The sequence below is a fragment of the Pleurodeles waltl genome, chromosome 3_1 (genome assembly GCF_031143425.1).
Source record: "Pleurodeles waltl isolate 20211129_DDA chromosome 3_1, aPleWal1.hap1.20221129, whole genome shotgun sequence".
In the NCBI taxonomy this organism is placed as follows: Eukaryota; Metazoa; Chordata; class Amphibia; order Caudata; family Salamandridae; genus Pleurodeles; species Pleurodeles waltl.
Window position 1 is genome coordinate 1,182,904,011 of NC_090440.1, and position 15,652 is coordinate 1,182,919,662.

Consider the following 15,652-nt stretch of genomic DNA (forward strand, 5'->3'; position numbering starts at 1 on the left):
ATTGAACAGTGGGCAAACCACCCACTGTAGAGACTTGAGAGACTGTGGCTTTGCACTCCCCAGGATATGGCAGTGGGCAACCCACCCACTGTAGAGACTTGAGAAACTGTGGCTTTGCACTCCCCAGGATGGAACAGTGGGCAAACCACCCACTGTAGAGACTTGAGAGACTGTGGCTTTTCCCTCCCCAGGATGGAACAGTGGGCAAACCACCCACTGTAGAGACTTGAGAGACTGTGGCTTTGCACTCCCCGGGATGGAACAGTGGGCATGTGGCCCCCTCGTGAATTTGACGTTGTGCACTCAAGCAGCTGAGGTGCCCCCATTTCCCTCCCCCTGAGGTGCCTGGTTAGTTGCTCTCTGATGCCACTGCAGTGTTCTCTCCGTCATGATAGGGGATCTTGTGTGGGCCTCGCCCATACCATGTGGTCCCAGTGTTCTACGGACTTTCTTGGAGCACTACCTGGACTGCTATGCTTGGTATATATTTTGTACATGGTGTATATATATATTTCTGCCTACTTGCTTTTAATATATTACAATGGTTACACTCATTTTCTTTTGTCTTTGCATTCTTCCGGAGGGTTTGGGGGGTTTAACTGTGATGTATTGATTTGTATTAGTGTGTGTGTTGTAGTGGGTGAGGGTGGGGGTGTTGCGTGTGTATGTCCCTGTTTTTTCCCTCCCCCCTCCCCTGTGTCGTAGGTGCAGTACTCACCATGGTCTTCGCCTCCGGCGTTCGTGCTCCTGGTAGAGGAGCAGGAAGACTATTTCAGGGAGAATTTGGAGTTCCGGATCCATGGCGTCCTCGTTCCTCGTGGGGTGTGTAGAGGTGAGCGTTTTCCCTTCGGGATTCCTGTTTCCGCCATGTTTTTATCCGCGGTGAATCTGCCCTGGAAAAGGTGGCGGATCGGCCTGTCATAATAGTGTGGGCGGTACATTGTCTCCCGCCTGTCTGTGACCGCTGCGCTGTTTGTTTGTACCGCAGTGGCGGTCAGAGTGTTAAAGTGGCTGTCTTTGTTGGCGGTTTCCGCCAGAGTCGTAATTGCAATTTTTTTACTGCCGGCCTGTTGGCGGTCTTACCTCCGCTTTAACACCGTCCGTCAGGGTTGTAATGACCACCTATATTCCTTAGGAGGTAAGTAATATACACGGTATATACACTAGATTGCAGAAATAGCTGTAAAAACAGTTAGAAAACAGTGCAAATAGTGGAAATCACAATAGTTTGCAATGGGCCTAGGGAGAACACAAACCATATTCTAATATAGTGGACTGCGAAAGTCGGTTTCCCACCTCGGCAAGTGTAATGTTTAGAGGGGCGCTGGGAATGTAAGAAACCACCAAAGGTAAGTAGTAGAACCCACCCCAGAAGATTATGCAAAAACAAGAAGAGACTGCAAGACACCAACGATGGATTCCTGGACCTGAAGACCTGGGAAGAAGGAGACTAAGTCCAAGAAGCACTGAAGAGTCCAGGGAAAACCAGAGCTCCTGCTAACCCGGATAAAGATGCAAAAGAAGAACCACAGATGAGAAAACAAAGTTAGTTATGCACCCAAGAAGACAGATGCTGGTTGCTGGTTGGTACAGAAGATGTCCCACCTCGGATGGTTGATTGTAGTCTGGTTTTGCATTGCTGGATTCCGCCAACAAGCCTTGGCACACGCAAAGCTCATGGTTAGCGGAAAATGGTGCTGCCCGGGACCAGTAGGGACCTGATGGCCTCTACCCAGGAGCAGGAGACAGAGGGGGCTCTCAGCAACTCAGTGAGCCCTCAGAAGACCAGGCAGCATGCAAAGGAGATCCACAGCATGGGGACAAAGATGGTGGAAATGGAGGCCCACGCAGCACGACACAAAGGGATCCCACGCCGCCAGAGAACCACTCAGGAAGCAGTGCATCACAGGATGGACTGCTGGGGGCCTAAGCGGTACTGTGCTTGAAGAATTTCTTGAAAGGTCGCACACAAGCCTTGACAACTGCAAGTCATATGGTGCACAGGGATACTGTCTTGGGTGGGAAGGCAAGCCCTTACCTTAACCAAAGTTGGACAGCTGGAACTTGGAACTGTTGGGTCATTTTAGTCTACCACCCATGTTGCTGGATCCACACTCATCATCAGGAGAGGGGACACATGCCACCGGTCGTCGCTGTAGAGGGGTGTCTGCTGAAGCAGGGTAGTGACTCCGTCACTCCACAGGAGATTCCTTTGGTTCTTCTGGTGGAGGCTGAAGACAGGCAGTCCTCAGACGATGCACGACCTGGAAACAGTTGCAGTTGCTGGCCGGAGCTGAAGATAAAATGTTGCAAAAGTCACCTTTGCTTCTTTCTTGCAGTTTGTAGAGTTCCTGGAAGGTTCAGCTGCAGTTCCATTGGTAAAAGATGTTGTAAAGGATGAAGAGGATTCCTGCTGGAGTCTTGCAATCCAAATCTGAAGAAACACCGAGGAGAGAGACTCTAAATAGCCCTGAAAGGGGGATTAGTCAGCTACACAGGTAAGCATCTATCATGGAAGGGCTCTGATGTCACCTGCTGGCACTGGCCACTCAGGTGCTCCCAGAGTGCCCCACCACCTTGGAATCCAAGATGGCAAAACCCAGGGACACTCTGGAGGAGCTCTGGGCACCACACCTGGGGTGGTGATGGACAGGGGAGTGTTCACTCCCCTTTCCTTTGTCCAGTTTCGTGCCAGAGCACAGACTGGGGTGCCGGAACTGGTGTAGACTGGACTATGCAAGGAGGGCACCATCTGTGCCCTTTAAAGCATTTCCAGAGGCTCTGGGAGGTTAACCCTCCCATGACTGTAACACCTTTTTCCAAAGGGAGAGGGTGTAACCCCCTCTCCCAAATAAAATCCTTTGTTCTGCCTTCCTGGGATTGAGCTGCTCAAGCAGCAGTAGGGCAGAAACCTGCCCGTGAAGTGGCAGCAGCTGAGGCTGCCTGGAAAACCTCAGAAGGCTAGTATGGCAGTACTGGGGGTCCATTGTGGACCCCCCAGAGTGCATGGAATTGTAAAACCAATACTAGAATCAGTATTAGGGTACAATTCCTAGATGTTAGACACCTTACATGGCCATATTTGAAGGTACCATTGTGAAGCTGGACATATGTACTGGCCTATGTCCAATGCACATGTAAAATGGCATTCCCGCACTCACGAAGTCTGGAAAAATGGTCCAGGAGGAAGTGGGGGCATGTCTGCTAGTGCAGGGGTGCACTCACACACAGGTACTTTGCAACACAGCCTTCAGGGTTGGAAGGCCTGCCATATAGGTTACTTATAAGTGACCTGGTGCAGTGTAAATGGCTGTGAAATGGTGCATGCCCCATTTCACACAGGCTACAATGGCAGTCCTGTAGAAGCCTTTCCATGGGCTCCCTATGTGTGACAAAAGTAATGCTCCAGCCCATAGGGATCCCCTGGAACCCCAATGCCCTGGGTACCTAAGTACCATATACTAGGGACGTATAAGGGGGCACCAGTATGCCAATTTGGTATAAAATACTGGGTTACCAGTATGTAGTGACAAATCTGAGAGGAGAGAGAGCATAAGCACTGGGATCCTGGTTAGCAGGACTCCAGTGAAACAGTCAAACACACTGACATCAGGCAGAAATTGGGGGTAACATGCCAAAAAGAGGGTACTTTCCTACACACAACTTCTCCAGAAAGGCTTCTGTCTCTCAAAATCTCCTCAGTGAAGTGCACCGCTTCAGAGGCTGCACGCGCACTTCACATCACTCAGCTGCTCCTCCAGCTGCAACACTAGAGCGACAACCTTGAATCTCGGCGGCCACCAATTATCAGAGCCCTCCGCTTCCAGGAAACTCTCCATAATGAAGTCTGTAGATTGTGTGGGTGTCGCCGACTTCAAAGAACCCCCAAAACCTGGAGAGGGGGAGCCGGAGAAACCAAGGATTTCCAAAGACGTGCATACATGTGTGTCTATAAAAAGACAAGATCAGACATCTCAGTAAGTTTAAACACTAGCAGTATAGGGAACAATTAAATGAAAAATTGAAAAGGTGGCAAAACAAATCCATCAAAGTTATTTATAAATGAGCCGTGGAAAACCATTATTGAATGTCTACATGAATAGAATTGAATAAGTGACTAGTAAAAAAAAATAGACAACATTTTTTTCAAGAAGGCAGCAATGAGCAAAAGGTAAAGAGGCTCAAATGTGATAGAAAAAAACAACATTGGCCTGAGGATTTAGCTTCCTTCTTAATATTGAATGATTAATCATTGATGCAGACAAACCTTAAGCAATTCTCATGCACTGATCATATCATCTATGTACAACTAAATCATTTGGCGTGAGTCATTCATGAATGCATACACAGAATACTGAAATTCATACATTGAGAGACCCTAGCCATTAGAGAGTTAGGGTGACATTCTACCCCACTACTCTTAATCATTGAATATATTCATAATAGAGACCAATGTATCCATCCATTTACCTTTGCTGAGATTCAAAGTGGCTGAAATGTCTCCGTTGTTGTGGGTATCGATAACCTTTCTTCTCACATCAGGTGTGATTCAGCACTTTGAAGTAATCGACTAGTGGTGCTCCTAGTATTTCACAGCGGTGTTGGCGTATGTAAGCATTCACTTTTTGCCTTGCCTGTCCATTACGTACTTAATTACATGGCCAAAGTTAACATAAATGATATTCACGATATTACAGTTAGTGTGTCTTCAAGTTCAACTGATTTAGTCTCAATGCATTCTCCACAGCAGTACAGTTTCCAGATTTAAAGAGACCAACTACTGCTGGTAGGTTTCATTATGAGCAAAGAGTGGCCTGTGTTTTTAGTTTTTATGTGTAGTAGTAACCATAACACACAATCCCTTACATTTCACTTATTTCAAAGACAAACAAAGCTTTACTTAGACCACCACATACTCCCTTCACAGATTCCAATGTTTGTTGATAATCGTTTTTATTTCACTACTATAAGTCCAGAATGTTGTTCAACAGACCAACTTTTTGCATTAACTTTTCTGCCTTTAGGATCCAATAAACATTCCCTTGGGGTATGCTACACTTTTTTTCTTGACCTTTTAATAAGCCCAGGTTCTGTGGAATAGAGGTTTACACCATTTGAATACTCATACTCGAGGCCTGCTGGTCACCTCATGTTTTGTTTGTAAGTGATCAATTCACTGAGGCATCCTACTGGTTAGTCAATTCTGTCAGTGGTTTATTGTACTGTAGGTGAATATGAAGTAACACAGTATGAGGATGCAGTGTACACTGAGCCTGGTTTCCTTCATTAACATTTAGATTAATGATTGGTTCATGTGTGAGTAAGGTATTCAATAGTCCATAATGGATATTAAATGTTGTGCATCATTGGTTGTTGAATATGGAATAGAGGACAAAGTGGCTGAACGAAAATACTAGAGGAAAGTTGTCTTTCTGCTGGTGGTGGCACAGATGTTGTACTTTTTAATTGATGTGGGGGTAGATGAACAGTAAGTTGTAACTGGGAGTAAGTTCTGTGACACACAGTCATGGTTTGGGAGATGTGGGAAGGGAATCAAACGTCCGAGACTGGGGAGGAAATTGGAGAAGTAAATTGCAAAGTGGGAAGGTAAGTGAGGCAGAGCGGTTAGTGTTTGCTATGTAATGATTCAAGTGGTGTGGTGTAGAAGGATAAGGTAAAGTGGTCCAGGGAGAGTGAGTGGTGCGAAGGAGCAAATTGGTTGCAGACCCAGTTCTTCATCAACAGCATGCTGTGTATTTACAGCATCCATATAAATTTTGATTGAGGTTGGCTCGTTTGCATCTCATCCAGCCTTCCTCCATACTTTTAGACCTTGGTCTCAAACTGTCATAGTTGGACTCTTGCTCTATGCATGACTGCTGGTTTAGGGATGACAGCACTTTTGTTTGTAGGTGATTAGGCCAATCCTACAATAAGTCGCAACTGTCGGCCCAACCCACCCAGCTCACAAGCAGTACCTGACCAAAAACCCATTAAGTAAAAGGTGATTACGCATGGACTCAAGGGTGCGACATCTCAGGGGAGTGATGGTTAAATGGAGACTACACTTTTCTCACATGAGCAATAAGCCTCATTTACACACTGGTAATGAAGGAGATGCAGTAAGGTTTTCAATAGGTTTTATTAACAAGATTGCAATCTAATGTAAATTTCATGGCCTGCAATGATTAGGATAATGAACAATGTCAGAAACAGAATTGTAAAAACGAGGGTCATGAATATAAAGACTCCCACCATCTTGCAATAACATGAGATGTGAAATAGACCCTAATACCGTAGCATGATGAACCTAATCTCTAACCTAAAGAGAGCTAGGTATGATAAATGTAATCTGCAAGTACCATGTCCATGAGAAGCACCCTCAACCCTTGTTGCCTTGGAATGAGATCTCTAGATCAGACTCTGTGGGGAGACGAAGTCTGGGTCTTCAGCAAGGCGACGTGTAGCACAGATAGCGTTGATGGCATCTGGTAGGAATCCCTTTGATAACCTTGTCTGTGTTAGATGTATTTATACAGATCTTGTACGACCCCTGACGCAAGCATGTTCCCAAACAATAGATAAGAAGGCATGCTTGGGGTGGCAATTATATAAACAATTCCCTGAAAATGTACAGTATGTTTCTGTCACACATAAGTGGGAAAGTACATGATGTGAATACCTACGTATATCATTTATCTTTGACTCTGATAGTGACACCTTCACAGAGTGGCACTGATAACGTGAAATTAAAACATCTTCCTAACTATAAACATAGCAGCCATCTTGGAAAAATGAATTAAATAAATGTGCTAAAACAAAGCAGGCCAAGTAGGTTAAAAGTCACTAGGTGACAAGGGCACAGGCCTGCAAGCCATAAGGCTAAGCTAAACTCCTGATTCCCATTAAAACTAAATAGGATCCACTACAAAACCTGTAGCCAATTGGAGGCCGAGTAGCGGGGCATGTGAAAAAGCCACATACTTGTATGTCCTGAGTGTGATTAGAAATGGAAGCGTAATCTACTGACATCCCCAGGGGATCGGGACCCAGTACCTCAGAGTATCAGTGTAGGCAGAGAGAGCTTGTTTGACAGCTGCAGACCTATAAGATAGGGAAGGCCAGGCAGAGGGTCTCTAATCAATGCTATGCAGTAGCTTGTGTGATGCATAAAGTGGGGTCACTATAAACAGAGTAGCTCTTCCCACCACTCTGTCATCCAGGTCACACAATGTACTTGCATCTTCATCTAAATAAAGAACCCTGGTCTCAGCAGAAGTACAAGTAGAGAGTGGCTCGCTTCTGCAGCATTGTGATGTAAGTCAAGAATGGCTGGGTGGATGAATATCATTTATCTTTGACTCTGATAGTGACACCTTCACAGAGTGGCACTGATAACGTGAAATGAAAACATCTTCCTAATTATAAACATAGCAGCCATCTTGGAAAAAATAATTAAGTAAATGTGCTAAAACAAAGAAGGCTAAGTTGGTTAAAAGTCACTAGGTGACGAGGGCACAGGCCTGTAAGCCATAAGGCTAAGCTAAACTCCTACTTCCCATTAAAACTAAATAGGATCCACTACAAAACCTGTAGCCAAATGGAGGCCGAGTAGTGGGGCATGTGAAAAAGCCACATACTTGCATGTCCTGAGTGTGATTAAAAATGGAAGAGTAATCTACTGACATCCCCAGGGGATTGGGACCCAGTACCTCAGAGTATCAGTGCAGGCAGAGAGAGCTTGTTTGACAGCTGCAGACCTATAAGATAGGGAAGGCCAGGCAGAGGGTCTCTAATCAATGCAATGCAGTAGCTTGTGTGATGCATAAAGTGGGGTCAGTATAAACAGAGTAGCTCTTCCCACCACTCTGTCATCCGGGGGCACAATGTACTTGCATCTTCATCTAAATAAAGAACCCTGGTCTCAGCAGAAGTACAAGTAGAGAGTGGCTCAATTCTGCAGCATTGTGATATAAGTCAAGAATGGCTAGGTGGATGAATCTAGAAGTACTTTAGGTGTTAACTCTTTCCACTACTAGTTCCTTTGCTGGAACATTGGCTTTTTTAATTGATTAAATGTGTACCTGGTCCACTGCCCATGTGATCAATTACTAGATCTACAATGCCCCCAGCGGGTAGCTGAACACTGTTAACTTTGACTTTGGACCAGTTTCACCTTGTGAATCAAAAAATCTGCCTTTTGAGGGGTGAGAAAGGTACTATAGTCCTTTGTGGTCTGTTTTGGGGATTTCTGCAAGATTTCGGAAGTCTTTGGTCAAAGACCTATAACCACTGAGAAACCATGAGAGAGGGCAGCTACTTCATAGCACTTGTGAAATATTTATGTTACTGTGTGTGATAACGGGAGACCTTTAGAGAAACATTGACCATAGAAAAGGGTTTTGCTGAGGACTCACTATCTATGTTTATAAAATGCCATTGTAATAAGCAGGGAGACTTTGACACATGAACAGCAAGTCACAGACTATTGACAGGGAGAAATAGGCAGTGGGTCCAGATGAAACCGGTAGAGTGCAACACAGAGATAGTAAGATGTGCCCAGAGACAGCGAAACAGAAGGTCATACAACCATAAAGGAACACGGAATCATTGATAGTGATAATAGAATGCAGAAATTTTTCAGAGACACACGTATAAAAAGCACACTACCAGTACACTTATATACACCAAAGCAAAACCTGTAACTGGAAGAAAGGATTGGTAGATATTGTGTTATATAAATACAGTAGTTTTAATCACATACTACAAAATCCTATTCACTAACCTATGTGCAAAGATCTCTGTCTCCACCATTCCTATCTTTTCTGTGTGAAGGTCACCCCCACACTTGTGGAGATCTCTGCACATGGAATGATGAAAAATTGACATTTCTTACACCACAACGGGAGGGCTTTAAAAAAGGTAAGATGGGTTTAGAGAGGGGCATAAAAATAAAGACTACCCACAAAAGCACTAAGCCCATTGCGATTTATGAACTACTCTTCCAAAGCAATTACAGCAAAAAATGTCCTCAAACAGTAGTAAATGTGCTCTAACCTAGCCTTGGGGTAAGTCTTGCACCACCTACGGCCACTCACAGGTACTGCAACAAACCCCCATATAAAATAATGGAACAAGCAACATAAAATAACACACAATAGGAAATGATGTTAAAAACAAAATTAAAAAACACTTTTAAAATATAGCTATATTGTTTAATGTTACATTAAGGTAATAAATAATTATTATTATATTATAAAAATAATTACATTTTTGTTAAAAAATAAAAATAATTTAGTTCTACACATATCCTTTAATCATTTTTAATACATTTCAAATAAAAATAAACATTCATATCAAGTGTTTTTTCAATTACACTTTAAAAAATGTTATTCATAAATTAAATAAAAATATTTTGATTATTTAATTATTTAATATAATTTAATGTTAATGTGCTGCAGCATGTAAATTTATTATTTCTAGGTATATTTTAAATTATTTTACATTTGCTTTTCATATAAAATTTGTTTTAATATTTTTTTCTAATTTCACTATACTTGCCTTGTAGAGATCTCTGCCGATCTCAACCTACCTCTGAAAAGTAATGCATAGGAACTTTACAGTTGAGAATCCTGATGTAGGAGGATCCACCTGAAGATGGACACATGTAAACCTACACCTAAGAGTATCTGGCTCATATTATGCATTTTCTTTTCTTCTTTATTTTAATAGCAGCAGTCAAGAAAAACAACAACTCCCATAAGGCCAAACAAAAAGTGGCCAATGGTAGCAAAACAGTAGTTTCAAGTGTCAACCAATGAAAGGGCATCCATCCACTAAATACGTATTTTGGCTGTGAACAGCCCTCTTTTCTTGCTGCTCGCAGTCAAGGTAAGTGTTTAATTTCTATACTCGTGTTTTCATGTTAATTGCCTCGTGTTTAATTATCGAACTTTTTTGGCTTTAATGAAATATTTTTCACATGTTGTATTCTCGTCGGCTTGTAGCGGCAATTTCCTGTTATTTTTGCTTTATGCACGTTGTTCTCCGTGCGCGCGCTCTGCTCCGGTGTTCTAAAACTGCTGTTTCTGTCAGGCGCGTCGTTTCTCGTGCATTGCTTGACAGAAACGGTGGTTTGCCGGTACTTCCCTGCTTTTGGCTTACCGCTTCGTGGGACTCCGGGTTTGTTTGCTCTTTCTGGCGTCCTCGCCGAGCGGTCTTAGTTTCCGGCATTTCCTGCTGCTCCTTACAACTCGGACTTGCAGGTTCATGCCCATAGGCGGCTCCTGTTCATTCCCGCAACTTGGCAAGGGATTGTTAACCCTTTCTGGTGGTTTCTTATCCTTTCCTTCTGACAAAATTGTTTCTCTATCAATATGGAAAGCTCAGAGAGCAGAATTAGCTTAGAGGAGGAGGAACAAATTCACCAACAATTGAATGACAATATTTGTGACTTTATTCAAAGCTCTGTCGAACAAGCTGTTTCCAGTTCCATAAACAATTTGTCTAAAACATTAGAAAATTCTATTTTGTCCTTGGTTTCAAAGACGGTTTTGGCCCAATCTGCGGGGGAATGCAGAAAACGCCCTATTACTAAAAAGATTTCTAAACAGGTGTTAAACAGTGAGGTTTCCTCACATAAGTCAGAGGAAGCGGTTCCTCAAAAGGATCCTGCTAAGGAGCGTCCTTCTTTTTCTCAATCTAAACCATCTTCCAAGTGTGTTAAGAAAACCAAGCATCTCTCTGCGCCCATTGTGATTACCAGTGTGAGAAACTGGGGCTGATTGCAGAGGCCCCATAACTTTTTGCCCCCATTTTCCACTTTATGCTGGTGTTTTCCTGACTCTGATGGTGCCCTGGGTACTGCTAACCAGTCCCAGGGCCTGTGCTCTGTGTAAAATGGATATGCAAATTAGGCTAATTATAATTGGCTAAGTTAACCTACCTATAAGTCCCTAGTATATGGTAGGGCATGTAGGTTTAGGGACCACAGCATAGGTGGTGCACACCTAGGTGCATTGCTGAGGTCCCCAGTGTCATTTTAAAAGCAAGTCTGCCTTGCTGGCTGCTTTCAAATTAAAGTTATATGCAAATTCGACTTTGGAATTAAAGGTACTTCCAAAGTCTTAAACTACCTTATTTTTACATATAAGTCACCCCTAAGGTGTGCCCTATGTGCCCCTAGGGCTGGGTGCCATGTAACTATAAGCAGGGACTTTATAAAAATAGATTTATAAGCCCTGGTGAGGTAAAAACAGCCAAATTCGTTTTTCCCTCATTGAAGTAAATGGCCTTCATAGGCTAGAATGGGCAGACTTTATTTAAAATTTTAAAGTCTCCTTAAATGTTACATACCAAGAATTTGGTATCAAATTGATTGTTATAATAAATCCCACAACTTCCAGTTGTTGGATTTAATATAACTAGTGCAGGTAAAAAGTTTAGACTTTACCTAAAAAGTTGCCAATTTCAGCTCTGCATTGTTTTTGCTGCTGTGCTCTGATTGGCCAGCCTGCAGCAGCTTCTGCCAGGCTACTTTAATGAGGTGTGAAGTGGCCTGACTTCACACAAAGGAATGTGCTTGGGGGAGAGAATCTCCCCTCAGCAGATGGGGAAGCAGGAAGGGGGAGGGCTGCCAAACTGGTCTTCAAAGGCAGAGAAGGACATCTGGAGCACCCAGCAACACCCCCACATCCTGCAACCCCAGACAGCTAGGTGCCCCCTTGATTAGATTAGGAGAGGGCAGGAGAGGGGTGTGTTTATGATTTTTAGCCACACCAGTGGGTGGGCTCAGCCAGATCTCTCCTCTAAAAATCAGATTCATCCATTTTGGATTTTTAGAGACTGTTGCCTTCTGGGATGGATTTTTGCCACACTTCCCAGGAAGTGGTCATCACAGGGGGACGACCCTGTCCCTGATTGGAGGACCAGGGCCCCCCTGCTTTTCACCCAGGAGCAAGGATAAAACTGGCAGACCTGCACCCACGCCTCAGATCCCCACCAAATTTCAAGAAGAAAGAACTACAAGGAGAAGAAGGACTGCCCTGCTGGACCCCTGGCCTGCACCTGGACCCTGCACTCAGAAAGACTGCACCAGCTGCACACTTGGGCTTCACCACAAGAAGGACTTTGCCTGGCTTCCACTGGTTCAAGGAGGGACTCCCTGTTTGCTACAGGTGAAAAATTGCTAACCAGAGTCCCCTGCACCAACTCCTGAAAAAGTGACCAGCTGACCACTGTCCAGTGGCCAAAAAGGAGTTTGCGCCAGGTGCATTCTGGGAGTTGAAGTCCGCACTTCCCAAGGACCATCACAGAACTTCTGGACCCTTGGGGTGAGCTGTGGACCCCAAAAGAACCTTAAAAGAACATCTGGGTGAAGCCCCAGAAGTTTGGAAAAGATTGGAGAAATTTTGGAAAAAAGCTCCATAAAGTGACCGACCCGACGCGGAAATTCTAGCCGGCTTGCCTCAACCGCGACCCGGCCTGACTTCGTGGTTCGTCCCGGTAAAGAAAAACATCCGAAAAAGAGACTAAGTCCGAACGTAAAAAGTTGACCGGGACCTTCCAGCCATCGTATCCGAGAAGGGCTCCACGGACGTCGGATCAAGATCCAGGTTTACCCCGGTCGAAGGATTTTCATCTCGAAAAAACGACTAAGTCCGAAGGTAAAAATCACCACCGAGGAAACCGACTTCGCGTATCCGGACAAGGGCTCCAGGAGGTCGGATCCAACTGGCAGGTTCGTCCCGGGGAAGAAAAACATCAAAAAAGAGACTAAGTCAGAAGGTAACTTTTTAACCGAGGCCTCCCGCGACTTGTAGCCGAGCAGGGCTCCATCGCGGTCGGCCTGAAATTTGACTTTGCCCCGGTCCTGGTGCAACCAGATGACCCGATTGGCGCTTTTTGTTTCTAAGCGCTAGAAAATAATAATACTTTAAAAATTCATATCTCCGGTTCCCCTGAACCGATTTTAATTGTTTTTGTGTCATTTTAAAGATAAAAATATAAGCTATTATTATAAATTGGTTTTGGATTTTTAAACTGTTTCCTGTGTTTTATTTAATTACTGTTTTGTGATATTTGAATGCTTTACACTTTGTCTCCTAAGTTAAGCCTTGACGCTCGATGCCAAGCTACCAAGGGTAGAGCTGGGATTAATTTACTGAGACCTAACTGTACTTTTGTGGAGGTTTGTGGCTTGTTGCTAGGTGTAGGTACCTACCTGCCCTACCAATAACCCATTTTCCAACAACCAGTATTCCAGATACTGATGATGGTGGTTCAGATTCTGTTTCTGATGCACGTGATACAGATGACGATGATTCTGTTTTGCCTCCTCCTCCAAAAAAGGCAAAAGTTATGGCACAAGAGTCTTCCCAACCTCTACTTGTTTCAGACGCTGATGGGGTTCCAATGTTTAACCCAGAGGATATACATCACCCCAATTCCACAGAATGGTTTCCGGCACATCATGTGGGTGATTATGTGGCGTCTAGATTATGTTCATCACTAGACAAGCAAACAAGAGCCAAACTCCGTTCAGAATGCCCTCGTCCTAAATTACTGCCACCCCCCCTGTTATCGACCCTTTGCTAATTACCTTCTTCTTTAAGTTCGGGAAGGATCCGCGAAAAGGTGTTGACAAGGCTTGTCCACGTGCCAGGACAAGCTTCTGGATGTGGTGGGTCCCCTCACCCGCATTTTTGACTTAGCTGAAGTGGCACGTCTCGACAACTGTCCCATTAATCCGGCAGATTTATCTCTGTGGGTCCAGAGATCCTTTTGCCTCTTAGGCAATGCCAATGCGGCTATAACACATGAAAGAAGGAAAGGCTTGCTTCTCAAGCTGGATCCAAAATTAGTCAATCTAGCGGGGTCAGACCCTGGCATCAAGGCAGAAGGTCTCCTTTTTGGAGATTCATTTATAAAGGAGCTAAGTAAATAAGTTTCTACCTTTGCCTAAATGGAAAAGGCCCAACAATCTCTTTAAAAAATGTTCCATAATCGGGTTTTCGCCAGGGCCGGCAGAGGTAGGAACCGCTTTGCCGGCCGCTCCTATTATAACCAAGCTTCCCGTGGTGCCTCCAACATCTCATACCAAGACTACAAGCCTCAATTTTACCCACAAAGAGGACGCAGCTTCCGGAACAGAGGTGGCCGATCTTCCAGATTCACAGCACAAACCGGTAAGTCTGGCTTCTGGCCATTCTATTGTAGGGGGTCGTCTTTTGCTGTTTCTTCCAAAATGGAAGTAGATCACTTCAGACCCTTGGGTCCTAAATTCTATTCAGGGTTACAATATCGAACTCTACTCGGAACCCATTCAGACTCACTTTCCTCAACCTCCCAAGTTTTCACAGGAGATGACGTTGGCAATCTCTGCGGAGATTCAATCTTTACTTCAGAAACACGCCATTGTCCCCTGTCAGCCAGATCCCTCAGGCTTCATCAGTTCAATTTTCCTAGTCCTCAAAAAGAACAAAAAAATGCGACCAGTGATCAACCTAAAACATTTCAATCAATTTGTGGTTTACCGACATTTCAGGATGGAGACTAATCTCCATCTCAGGGATACACTTCTTCAAGTCGATTGGATGGTACGTTTGGATCTAAGGGACGCTTATTTGGCAGTTCTTATGCATCCAGATTACAGAAAATATCTTCAATTCGAATGGGAGAATCACTTTTATCATTTTTCTTCCCTACCGTTCGGGCTTTCTTCGGGCCCGTGGTGTTTCACAAAACTTATGAAGCCGGTAGTGGCTTCCCTCAGGGCTTAAGGAATCAGAATGATTATTTATCTAGACGATATCCTCATCATGAATCAAAGTCAGACTATCCTTCAATCTCATCTTCTCTTGACCTCCAATCTTCTCACCGACCTAGTTTTCCTTATAAACAATGAAAAATCTTCCCTGGTTCCGGTTCAAAACATAGAGTTTCTGGGGTTTCTAATAGATTCAGTTTCTGCAACCCTTCTTCTTCCCTCCGCAAAAATAAAGTCTATCAAGTCCAAAATTCTTCACACTCTCCGTAAATCCTTCATATCCCTCAGGACTTTGGCAAGGATAATAGGCCTTCTTTCTTCTTCCATCCAAGCGATATTCGCAGGTCCTCTACATTACAGAGCCTTCCAAAGAGTCAAAATTCGTCATCTTCAAAGGGGTCTCGCTTATTCGGTCAGCATCGCTATAGATCTCGAGTCCCGTGAGGAGCTTCAGTGGTGGATAGACCATTTAGATGCTTGGAACGGCAGGACCATATTTGTGTCAGCCCCAGATCTAGTATTAGAATCCGATGCAAACCTCTCCGGTTGGGGGGCCTGGTGTGGTACAATCTTGACTGGAGGCGCATGGTCGCTTCAGGAGTCACAGTTGCACATCAACTGTTTAGGGATGCTTGCTGGCTCCTTTGCTGTGAAAAGCCTGGCAAGAGATCGGGTCTGTTGTACAGTTCTTCTCAGGATGGACAACATCTTGGCCATCTGGTATATCAACCGTCTGGGAGGCACAAGATCAAAACCTTTAGCGGAATTAGCAATAGGGTTTTGGGAATTTTGTCTTCAAAGACGAATTTCACTGCAGGCGCAGTACATTCCGGGCAATCTCAATACCGTAGCGGACTGGCATTCCCGTTTTTTCCACGATTCCAG